The following is a 10,082-nucleotide window of genomic DNA, read 5'->3' as shown; positions in this document are numbered from 1 at the left end:
TGCATTCCTTGGCAGCTGAAGAGGGTAGAGTCGTGGCTACCTTCACACCCTCACTCCCTGTGCTCACAGGATCCAGCTGTTTCAAGCTGGCGCTGCACTGAGATCACCTGTCACAGCTCCAGGGGACCATGGATCCCTGTGCCCCTTCTCCAGTCACGCTGTCGAGGGACCTATGTGTGCTGTGTTAAGCCCTCCCTAAGTGCAAGATACTCTGCTAAGTGCTTTCAAATTTTGTAGTTCATTTAATACTCACAATAACAACTGTAAGAATACTTTTACCTTACTTTATATTTGAGGAAACTGAGGTTCAGGGAAGTTATGTGGTTTCCTCAGGATCTCACTGATGTCCTGGCAGAATCCTTTATCATATATTATAAATAATTAAGTTTCATCTGTGTGGTTCTCAAAACCTTTGCTTTCTTCTTCAATGCTTTCTGAAGATCCTTTTTCCCTGGTTCACTCCTAACTGCATTAGCCACTCCATCTCTGTGCCCTTTGCAGGCTCCCCTTCTCTTTCTCAGCCTTAAAAGTTGAAGGTCCTCCCTCATAAGTGTCAGGTCATCTCATTCTACACCCTTCTCTTAAGGAACGACATGACATACGTTACCATACCCTGATTTGCACAGTAATATCTCCAAGATGTACACTGTTGCAGATTCCAGAACCACATATGCATCTATGAATGGGAACTGTTTTTAGATATTTGTCAGACACTTTATAGACTACGTCTGCTTTTCCCCTTCTTGACAGTCCTCACTCAAGCTTCTGGTGAGAGAATCCCTTGTCCTCTATTTCTCATTGTAACATGAAACATAATTGAAATTCATTAAGTGTGATTACTGTTTCTATATCTTTCTTTTCCAGACTGAAAGCTCCAAGAAAGTTCCAAGGCTTTGTATTTGCTTTTTTTTTAACCTCTGTATTCTCAGAACTATCACCAAATCTGACAGAGAAATATGCCGTTTTAAAATATAACCAATTGGAAAAAAAAAATGAATGAGTGGCTTGAATTCATCATCCATTTTTCAATATGGGTTGCAAATTTAGCTATTTCTTTTTGCAAGAATAGACATCCAAGATGTCTTCTGAGGAATTATTTCATAAATTAAACAAAAAATAATTTGATATAAGATAAAGGTGAACAGGGACTTCCCCGGTGGTTCAGTGGGTAAGACTCCACACTCCCAGTGCAGGAGGCCCGTGTTCTATCCCTGGTCAGGGAACTAGATCCCACGTGCATGCTGCAACTAAGAGTGCACATGCTGCAACTAAGAAGTCCGCATGCTGCAACAAAGTTTCCCGCATGCGGAAATGAAGATCCTGCGTGCCGCAACTAAGACCCAGCACAGACAAAATAAATAAATACATATTTTTTAAAAAAAGATAAAGGTGAACATATTTTGTTATTATTGAATATATTATAAAGTTGAACACGATATTATATGAACAAAACAATTTTAAATACCACACATAGTATTACTGAGATAAAGTAGATGAATGAATATCTGAATACTTTACAGACCTTAGCACATTAATTACTGTTATTTTAAACTCCTGGTCTGAAAATTCCAAAATCTCTATTATTACTGGCTCTAGTTCTAATGCTTGCTCTATCTCTTCCAACTGTGTTTCTCATCTTTTAGTATGACTTGCAAGTTTCTGTTGAAAGTTGAACATGATGTACCGGGTAAAATGAACTGAAGTACGTTGGCCTTTAGGGTGAGGATTTACACTTACCTTGCTAAGATTTGGACTGTGTTTATGGTTTGCCATAGCTGTAGGTGTTAGAGGCTAAAATTTCCCCTTGTGTCCATGCTTTTCTCTCCCCTGTTGTCTTTGGGTTTCCCTAGAGGCTTCTTCTTAAAGTCTGACCCTGCAGTCCTCTTCTGTTGTAATCCCCTGTTATACAGGAACCCTGTTGATGTGATGGTAAGTATGGGGGAGGGGGAGCGCTCTATAATCCTATGATTATGTATCAGTTTTTGGTGAGTCTGTGCCCCTGGGCTGTGACCTTCACAAGTGTTTCTCAGATTTTTACCACCCAATTTGGTGAGGCAAGGAAGTTAGAGGGATTTGGAGTTAAAGGTATTTCCCTTCCCCCAGGTGGGTTAGGCTCTGGTAAAATAGTTTCCCTTGAGGGCAGACCTTTGTTAAAGAGAATACACTACTCAGAGTATTTCAAGATGACTATTTTTCTCTCCTTCTGCTAGAAAAAAACAGGAGATATTTCTCTGATTTTCACAGTGAGAACCTGGTGGGATTCCTACAGGTAAAACTCACAAAAGTGTGGGGCTCCACTAATTCTGGACCCCTGGGGTTTTGAACTCTCAAGCTCATCCACTAGGATCCTCCAGCAATTCTTCAATTACAGTTTAAGTGTTCCTACCAAAACTCGTTCCACCTGCAGCCTTCTGCCCCAGGTAACCTGGGATTCTCTGAATCTTCCTTTCTCTCAAGCTTTCAGGGAGTGGTTTGCCCTGTGACCTCAATTTTTGATGGATTTAAGAAGAGTTGTTGTTTTTCAATATATTCTGCATTTTGTTGTTGTGAGGTCAAGAATGATGACTTCCAGGTGGGTTACATGTTGAACCAGAAACCAAAAGATCCCCCAATATGTGAATACATTCACAACATCAGTATAGCTCTCTCTTTAAGAGTAATGCCCATAGAGACATACATTTTAACAATAATTTTGAACAATTTAACTCAATGCATTTCATGACTAAAACAGAAATAAGAGTCCTGAAAAGGACTGAACATATGGGTACATGACTTAGTGTATAAGGTACAGAGAATCATTTCCAGGTCCCTTTCCTTACTTATTTTCTTTCAATTTTTTTTTAATAAATATATTTACTTATTTATTTATTTTTATTTTTGGCTGCATTGGCTCTTGGTTGCTGGGCACGGGCTTTCTCTAGTTGTGGCGAGCGGGAGCTACTCTTAGTTGCGGTGCGCGGGCTTCTCATTGTGGTGGCTTCTCTTGTTGCAGAACATAGGCTCTAGGCACACGTGCTTCAGTAGTTGTGGCATGTGGGCTCAGTGGTTGTGGCTGGTGGGCTCTAGAGCGCAGGCTCAGTAGTTGTGGCGCACGGGCTTAGTTGCTCCACGTCATGTGGGGTCTTCCCGGACCGGGGCTCGAACCCGTGTCCCCTGCATTAGCAGGCGGATTCTTAACCATTGTGACACCAAGGAAGCCCTTCTTTCAAATTTTTGATGAAAAGAACGATCTCATGATTTCTACTCTGACAACTTCCCAGAGTTCCTCTATTTCTTCTCTTCATATTGAGAGGGATTCCCTGGAAGTAAATTGTTCATGGCCAGTGTAGGGCCCTCCATTTACAAGACAGTCTTCCTCCCCCATCACCTGTACCAAACTGGTGTCCAGGTCTTCCAGCTGCCGATAGAGTCCAGTGGAAGTTTGTGCAGGAGGGTCGTGTTTCAGGAGCGCTGTGTGTGGAAGAGGTTGAAGATCAGCTGGGACATCTTGTGAAACTTGCCGCCGTCTGCCATCTCCCAGAGATGTCCTTCAGTCGGAATAACAGGGAAATCCTTCTCACTTGACTCAGGAGCATCAGGTCTTCCTGTGAACCAGTCCATGGCTCTGAGGCAGATCCCAACCCAGCCCAGGGGTCAGATGCTGATGCACCTAACAACCAGGAGGGCCAGCACAGGTAGTGGGCATTAGAAGCCTTGGGGATGCCAGCAGCCTGAAAGAGGTGTGTGTCTGTGTGAGTTTATCTGAGGGGCTTTCTATATAAGTCTCTCAAATTCAGAACTCAGTAGTTATCACTTTCGGAATGTTCCTGTACACTTTTTATCTTTTTTTCCTTCACGTATGCTCTAGACTAGAAGACATCGATAATTTATATCATTCTTTCGTTTTTCTTAGTTTACATTGAATTTGCCCTAAGAAACTTCAAACTTCAGATGTTTCAGTATAAGTGGATTCAAATCTTTCCAAAGACGAAAGTCTTTTTGTTAAACTCAAACTTATGTCTACAGTGCTTTCTTGCTAACAACAGCACTTCACCTCTGGTCCTGGGCTCTGTTTCTGCCCTCTTTATTTTGCATGTCAGCCAAGCTGCCTTGTTCTTCTGGATTGGTCTTCTTGAAAATGGATTTATTAGACCTGTTTGACAAGTAACATCTTGTCTACATCTTGTGCACCATTGTATCATTAGCACAGAGTTCATAATAATGTCTCAAGATAATTAGTAACAAATAATATTCTCATTTTTTTCCATCAGACTTCACATCAGAAGCTTCTATTAACCTCCCATCAGAACCTTATATTAAAGCGATTTATAAGCATCATTAGATCATTCAGTACATTTTTACTGAGCCTCTTGATTCACCATTCCCATGTCACAGTGAAGATGCAGGGTGGTGAAGATGTAAGGCATATGATGCTAGAGAAAAGTTTCCTTCTTTTCACTGCTGATTTCAGAGTCTTAATTTTATATGTTCTTTTTTCAGTCAGTATTGTTCTGGGCAAGGGTTGTCTTGCTGCTTCTGAATTACTTTCTGTCTCATTTTGAAATAGGAACCAAAACAGAGAAGTAAAAATGGAAACATAAAGGGGTCCATACCACTATTTTCCATAATTTTCAATATGTCATTGTTTTCTTTCTCTATTCACCTTTCTTAGAAAGCTGTCATTGGCTTTGGATGCACTGAGGTAAATGGAAAACAAATGCAAAACTGACTATGATGAGAGTGAAAGAAGTAAAGTGACTCCCCAGGTGAAATAATGACAGTGGGATTTCCTCTCTTCTCTTATTACCCTCCACTGACTCCAATATGGTTCCAGCTGATTTATTCCACCAAATCAGCTCTCACTAAAGTCAGTTCCATCTGTTTCCCATGTAGTGGATGACTTCAATCTACAGAGCAGCTTACTGAAAATCAACATAACAATCAAGATGATGATAAATTTTCCTTGTAATTACATATGTCATGATTTAAACTAAATAAAATGTTAAACATGAATATGAGTTGTCAATACATCAAATCTATGTGACCTCTTCAGAGGCAAAAATGTTTCAAAAAAGGACAACCACGCAGAGAATAAAATGATCTACCTTCTACTCTAGGTCCCACCCTATGTCTCTCCTCCAGTTCAGATGGCAAATATCTCAAACCTATTTTCTATATATATTGTCATTATCTTCTCTTATTCATCCTTCCACCCTCTCCACAATGGTTTCTGCTGATTAATTCTCCCAAACATACTCTCACTGAGGTGGCCAATACTGTCTCTTTTCCCAAGTAGGGGGTAGTTTCTGTCTACAATTTAAATGAATGCATTGAGTCTTCTAAGCAGTTTCAGCCTTTTACACATGGTCTTCTTACCGTTCTCTCTCTCATCCTGTTAATATATGGCCATTCCACTCTGCTTTCCTTTGCTGCTCTCTTCCCTCCTGTTTAAGGTTAAGGTCATAGGACTCAACTTCAAGTCCTTTTCTCATTGTATTCTCTCTTCCATTTGAACACTTCTTCTGTTCCCATGCTTTACACTTCATGGAATTACTTGTAAATTGCCAAGTGCAATATCCAGTGGACATTTGCAGTTAGATACCTACCAGTGAATGGTAGAGAACATCTACGACTTTTGTTTTTATATCCTCACATGGCTTGATCCACCTTTGGCTGAATTTAATTTTTCGCCCTTCTTCTCACTATAGCATTAAACCTAACTTATATTAATTTGTAATATTATTTAGTATTAGTTTAAACATAATTAATATTTAATTTTCAATTAACTGATTATTGTTTTTAGGTTCCTTTCCCTACAAAAATCGAGAGACAAAAAAGCAGGATTGGATTCATTATGGTCACCACTATATCCTGAGGGCAACATACAACCTGGCTTAGACGAAGTTTATATTTACTTCTAACTAGAGTATCATAATGACTCTAACTAGCGTATCATATCATTTACATAATGATGTAAATGAATTGCACCATTCTTTAATCAGGTTGCACATTCAGGCTCGGTGTTTCTTTTTTAAGAATAAACAAATATAAAAAGTTTTCTATGGTGAAAATTTATTTAATGCATAAAGCAAAATATAAATAGACTAAATACAAAGAACGTGTTTTTTCTCTTAACCACAATTTAAAGGTGCACATAATATTATACAAACAAAAAATAAATTAAAACTTTATAAATAGTTAAATAAATAAATTTTTAAATAGATAAATAAATCATCTGTAAGGAACTAGTGTCTGCGGAGTTGAACATGATGTTGCTTAATATTCCTGAAAAACATTTGACATAATTATATTCAATTCAGGGCATGATGAGAGCAGAAATGAGAGTCTTTGACATGGGCAGCACAGGTGGAAGTGTGGTCTTGTTAGGCAGTGAGAATCATTTCCGTGTTGAAGCAGGTGTGTGTCATTCCTTCCTCCTGAGTCTTTCTTGCAAGTTTGTTGATGAAGAGAAGGATCTCATGACTTCTGCTCTGACAATCTCCCAGGCACAAGGGCTGTATTTCTTCTCTTGCAGATAGACAGTGATTCTGTGGAAGTATTTTCCTCACAGCCAGGATGGAGTCCTCCTTCAGCAGGGGAGTCCCTTCCAGCCCCGCCTCCTGCATCACACAGGCTTGCAGGTCAGTGAGCTGCTGAAAAAGTGCAGTGCGAACTTGTCCAGGAGGGTCTCATCCAAGCGGCAGCCGAGCCCTCCGTGCTGAAGAGCTGGAAGGTCTGCTGGATCGTCTCATGGACGACAGCGATGGCTTGAGCCTTCTGGAACTGGTTGCCACCAAACGCCTCCTGGGGGAATCCAAAGTCATTTCTGTCCTTCAGGCAGGAGAAGGGGGAGATTCTCCTCATTTGTTGCAGGAGCATCAGGGCCCTCGTGTTAGCCAGGCTGTGGGTCTGAGGCAGGTCGCAGCCCAGAGAGCAGCTGGAGTTGCAGCTGAGCAGCACCAGGGCCAGGAGTAAGGACAAGGTTGGGGCCATCGGGGATCTTGTAGATGCTGCCGGCCTGGCTGAGGTGGGGACTCTGTGAATGCTGCTCTCTAGGTTCTCTGAAGACCTTCCTTCAGGCCTGGGTCTTAAATGGGAATGAATTTGTTTCCATTTTCTGAATGTTCCCTCTTACTTTCTACTTCTGTTTTTGCTTTTCATTTGCACTCTCCAGATAGGTTAGGGCAGCGTTCTCAACCACTGTTTTTCATCCTTGCCTCCCCTTCTCTGCCCACAGAGCCTTTTTAGATATTATTTTTCCATATGGCCCCCCTATGAAATTTTGATACACAGATATACTGTGTCCATCCATATGTACTCCATGCATATCTTTACTTTATAAATAGAAAAAGAAAGTGAAAAGTTTATTCTTTTTATTCGATGCAGGGGTGAGTATGACAAAAAAAATTCAGGCTAAAGATTAACTGTAAAAGCTACTGCAATTAATTTAACATTTTGGTTAATTGTGCAGAATGACTTTTAATGTAATACATTTACTTAATGAATAGGAATGTATCAAATTACATATTCAATAAAAATTTATACAAATACTTCCTAAGAATACCAATGTATAGATATATTTAAAAATCTATCAAAACTGCTAAAACTACTGAAAATTTAAATGATTTTCTTAACATTTATTTTTAGGTAATTATTACTTTTGATTCATATCATAAAATGATTTCTAACTTCACTAGCTGCTAGATATTCATCTAGATATTGTCAACAACTTTTTCTCTTTAGGACTAGACATAATTATTGATCTCCTAGGTAACTTTTTTAGAATTAAGTAATAAAATACAACCTATTTGTGCTTAATTCCCGATGCCCACATCACAGTGAGGCTCAAACATAAGCAAAATCCACAAGAGAGACAAGGACAGCTCGTAAGTAAGCCAAGGCCACCTCTCACATTATGACTTTGAGTTCAAGCATATGATGGAGAGAAAGTCCTCTAATGAAACATCAAGCCACCAGAGCTTGTAGCACTGATCCTGCATATTGTGTATCTTCCATGCACTCAAGTCAATGCCTCTCATCTCATACACAAGAAAACCCAAAGAGAACAATGAATACAAAGGAATGAGATTTTGCTGGATAGGGTTGAGCCTTGGAGTGCCACCCACCATTGTAGTAGCTGAGATTTGTTCGCACCCCTAAGAACTAATGTTTGCACCCATGGGAGCAATCTGCTCCCCAATGAGAATGCATGATCTAGGAATCATCATCAATTTGAATCTTTCTCTGTATTTTTGCACTGAACTTCAGATTCCCCAAAGGACTGTCCAAGGTTCCAATCCAAGCCTATTCTTTTCAAACAAAAGAAAACCATCTTTGTAATTAATTGAGAACTGGATAAATATTGATTGGTATCATGGAAAGAATTAACTTTCAACTCTGATCATGAATTCTTTTATTTTGCAGTGGATGTTCTGTGGCCTCAGCCCTCTCCAATTCCGATCTTTCAATAAATAATAGGTATGTGACCATCTTTGGCAAATCAGCTCTGTAGCAACTGGGCTCTGTCGTATTCTCTGTGGTATCCTCGGCACCAGGCCCAGTGTAATCACGCCACAAGTCATTTTAACCAAAGCAGTTTCTCAGATGTTTTCCTTCTAATGGAAGGCAGTTACGAATGTCCAAGCTATTTTCATTTATCACGGTCATATTTGCCATGATTATAATAGACAGTGGATAGTAGTTCCACTCTATTCCTACTGGTATCAGTCATGCCTACTGAGTTTGTTGCTAAAACCACTAGGATTCTCTTCCCTTTAAGGTGCATACGGCCCTGGGGATTCAAGTTGTAAGAGCAGCACAATTTTCAGCCTTTGCCCGGCACTCTATTAAACTCAGGAGGATGGCCTCGTCGCTAATTTGTCCTCTACTAGGTCCTGACAGAATATAACCAGCTTGGTGTCACATACAGAGCCACTATCTGAACTCAGACTCTCCCTGATTCACACAGGTCACAGCAACCAGACAATTAAACCCGCGTTACTCTTCGTGGATCTTTACAGGATGTGGCAATGACTACCTATATACTGAGATTCTTTGGAGACTCCTCACAAAGACTGATGAACGATCATTTTCATCTGTGTCTTCATTCCCTTCCAAGGGACGATGGGGTCCATTTCAGTTTGATTTCCAAATTTTTGACACATAATAATTAAAGCATTACTGCAGGTTGAAAAATCAAGAGTTTGGATTCTGAGTCCTCGGTCTGCTCTTTTGGCCTGATAAATTGCTCATTCTTCTTTATTTACATGAATATATTGTCTCTTCTGGATGCCAAGACATGTAGCCTTCAATGCCCTTTCTGGTCTGAATGTTTCCGTCCCCACAAAATTCGTATTTGGAAGTCCTAACCCCCAAAGTGATGGTATCAGGTGACGGGCCCTTTAGGACTTGATTAGGGTGTGAAGATGGAGGCCTCACGAATGGAATTAGTGCCCTTATCAAAGAGGTCAGAGATAAATGCCTCCCTCTCCTGCTGTATGATGATACAAGGAGAACTCTGCAGTGTGAGACGTGAAGCAGGCTCTCACCAGAACTGGACCACGCTGACAGCCAGATCTTGGATTTCCAGACCCTGGAACTGTGAGCAATACATTTCTGCTCTTTCCAAACTACCCAGTCTATGCTCTTTTGTTGAAGAAGCCCAAATAGTAAGACATGACCTGACTTACTGTGTCCTCAGAATACGTCCCAGGAGTCTGTAAAATACCTAAAGCGAGAGACACCATCTTACCCAACCCCGTTTCCTAGACAGCTAGTCCAGTCCCTATCATTTCCAGAGCTCAATCCATACTCATGAAGGGACCAGTGATGATAGTAATAGGAGAAGGAACAATACCAACATATATTAGATAGATATGATATAAGAGGACGATAATCTACAGAGACTTTGTAAATTCTTCGTGGTTCTACAACGGAAGTGATAATGGAATATTGTGTGAGATATTTTTTTAAAGATCATTTGCAGGAATATTTTCTTCTTCAAGTTTGCATTTTCAATACTTAGAAGAGCAGGATGAGAATCACGGGCCTGGACGCAAATGGGAGAGTCGCTCTCCCCTTTTTCTTCAGTCATCCTCAAGTAC

At 40.3% G+C, this 10,082-nt stretch overlaps 1 pseudogene; it reads right to left on the bottom strand.

The window, feature by feature from the left end:
- Positions 1–6,403: 6,403 nt before the first annotated feature.
- Positions 6,404–6,972, bottom strand: LOC118896950 (annotated as a pseudogene).
- Positions 6,973–10,082: the final 3,110 nt, after the last annotated feature.

The sequence above is a fragment of the Balaenoptera musculus genome, chromosome 6, assembly GCF_009873245.2.
Source record: "Balaenoptera musculus isolate JJ_BM4_2016_0621 chromosome 6, mBalMus1.pri.v3, whole genome shotgun sequence".
Lineage (NCBI taxonomy): Eukaryota > Metazoa > Chordata > Mammalia > Artiodactyla > Balaenopteridae > Balaenoptera > Balaenoptera musculus.
This window is presented reverse-complemented; position numbering and strand designations above follow the sequence as displayed.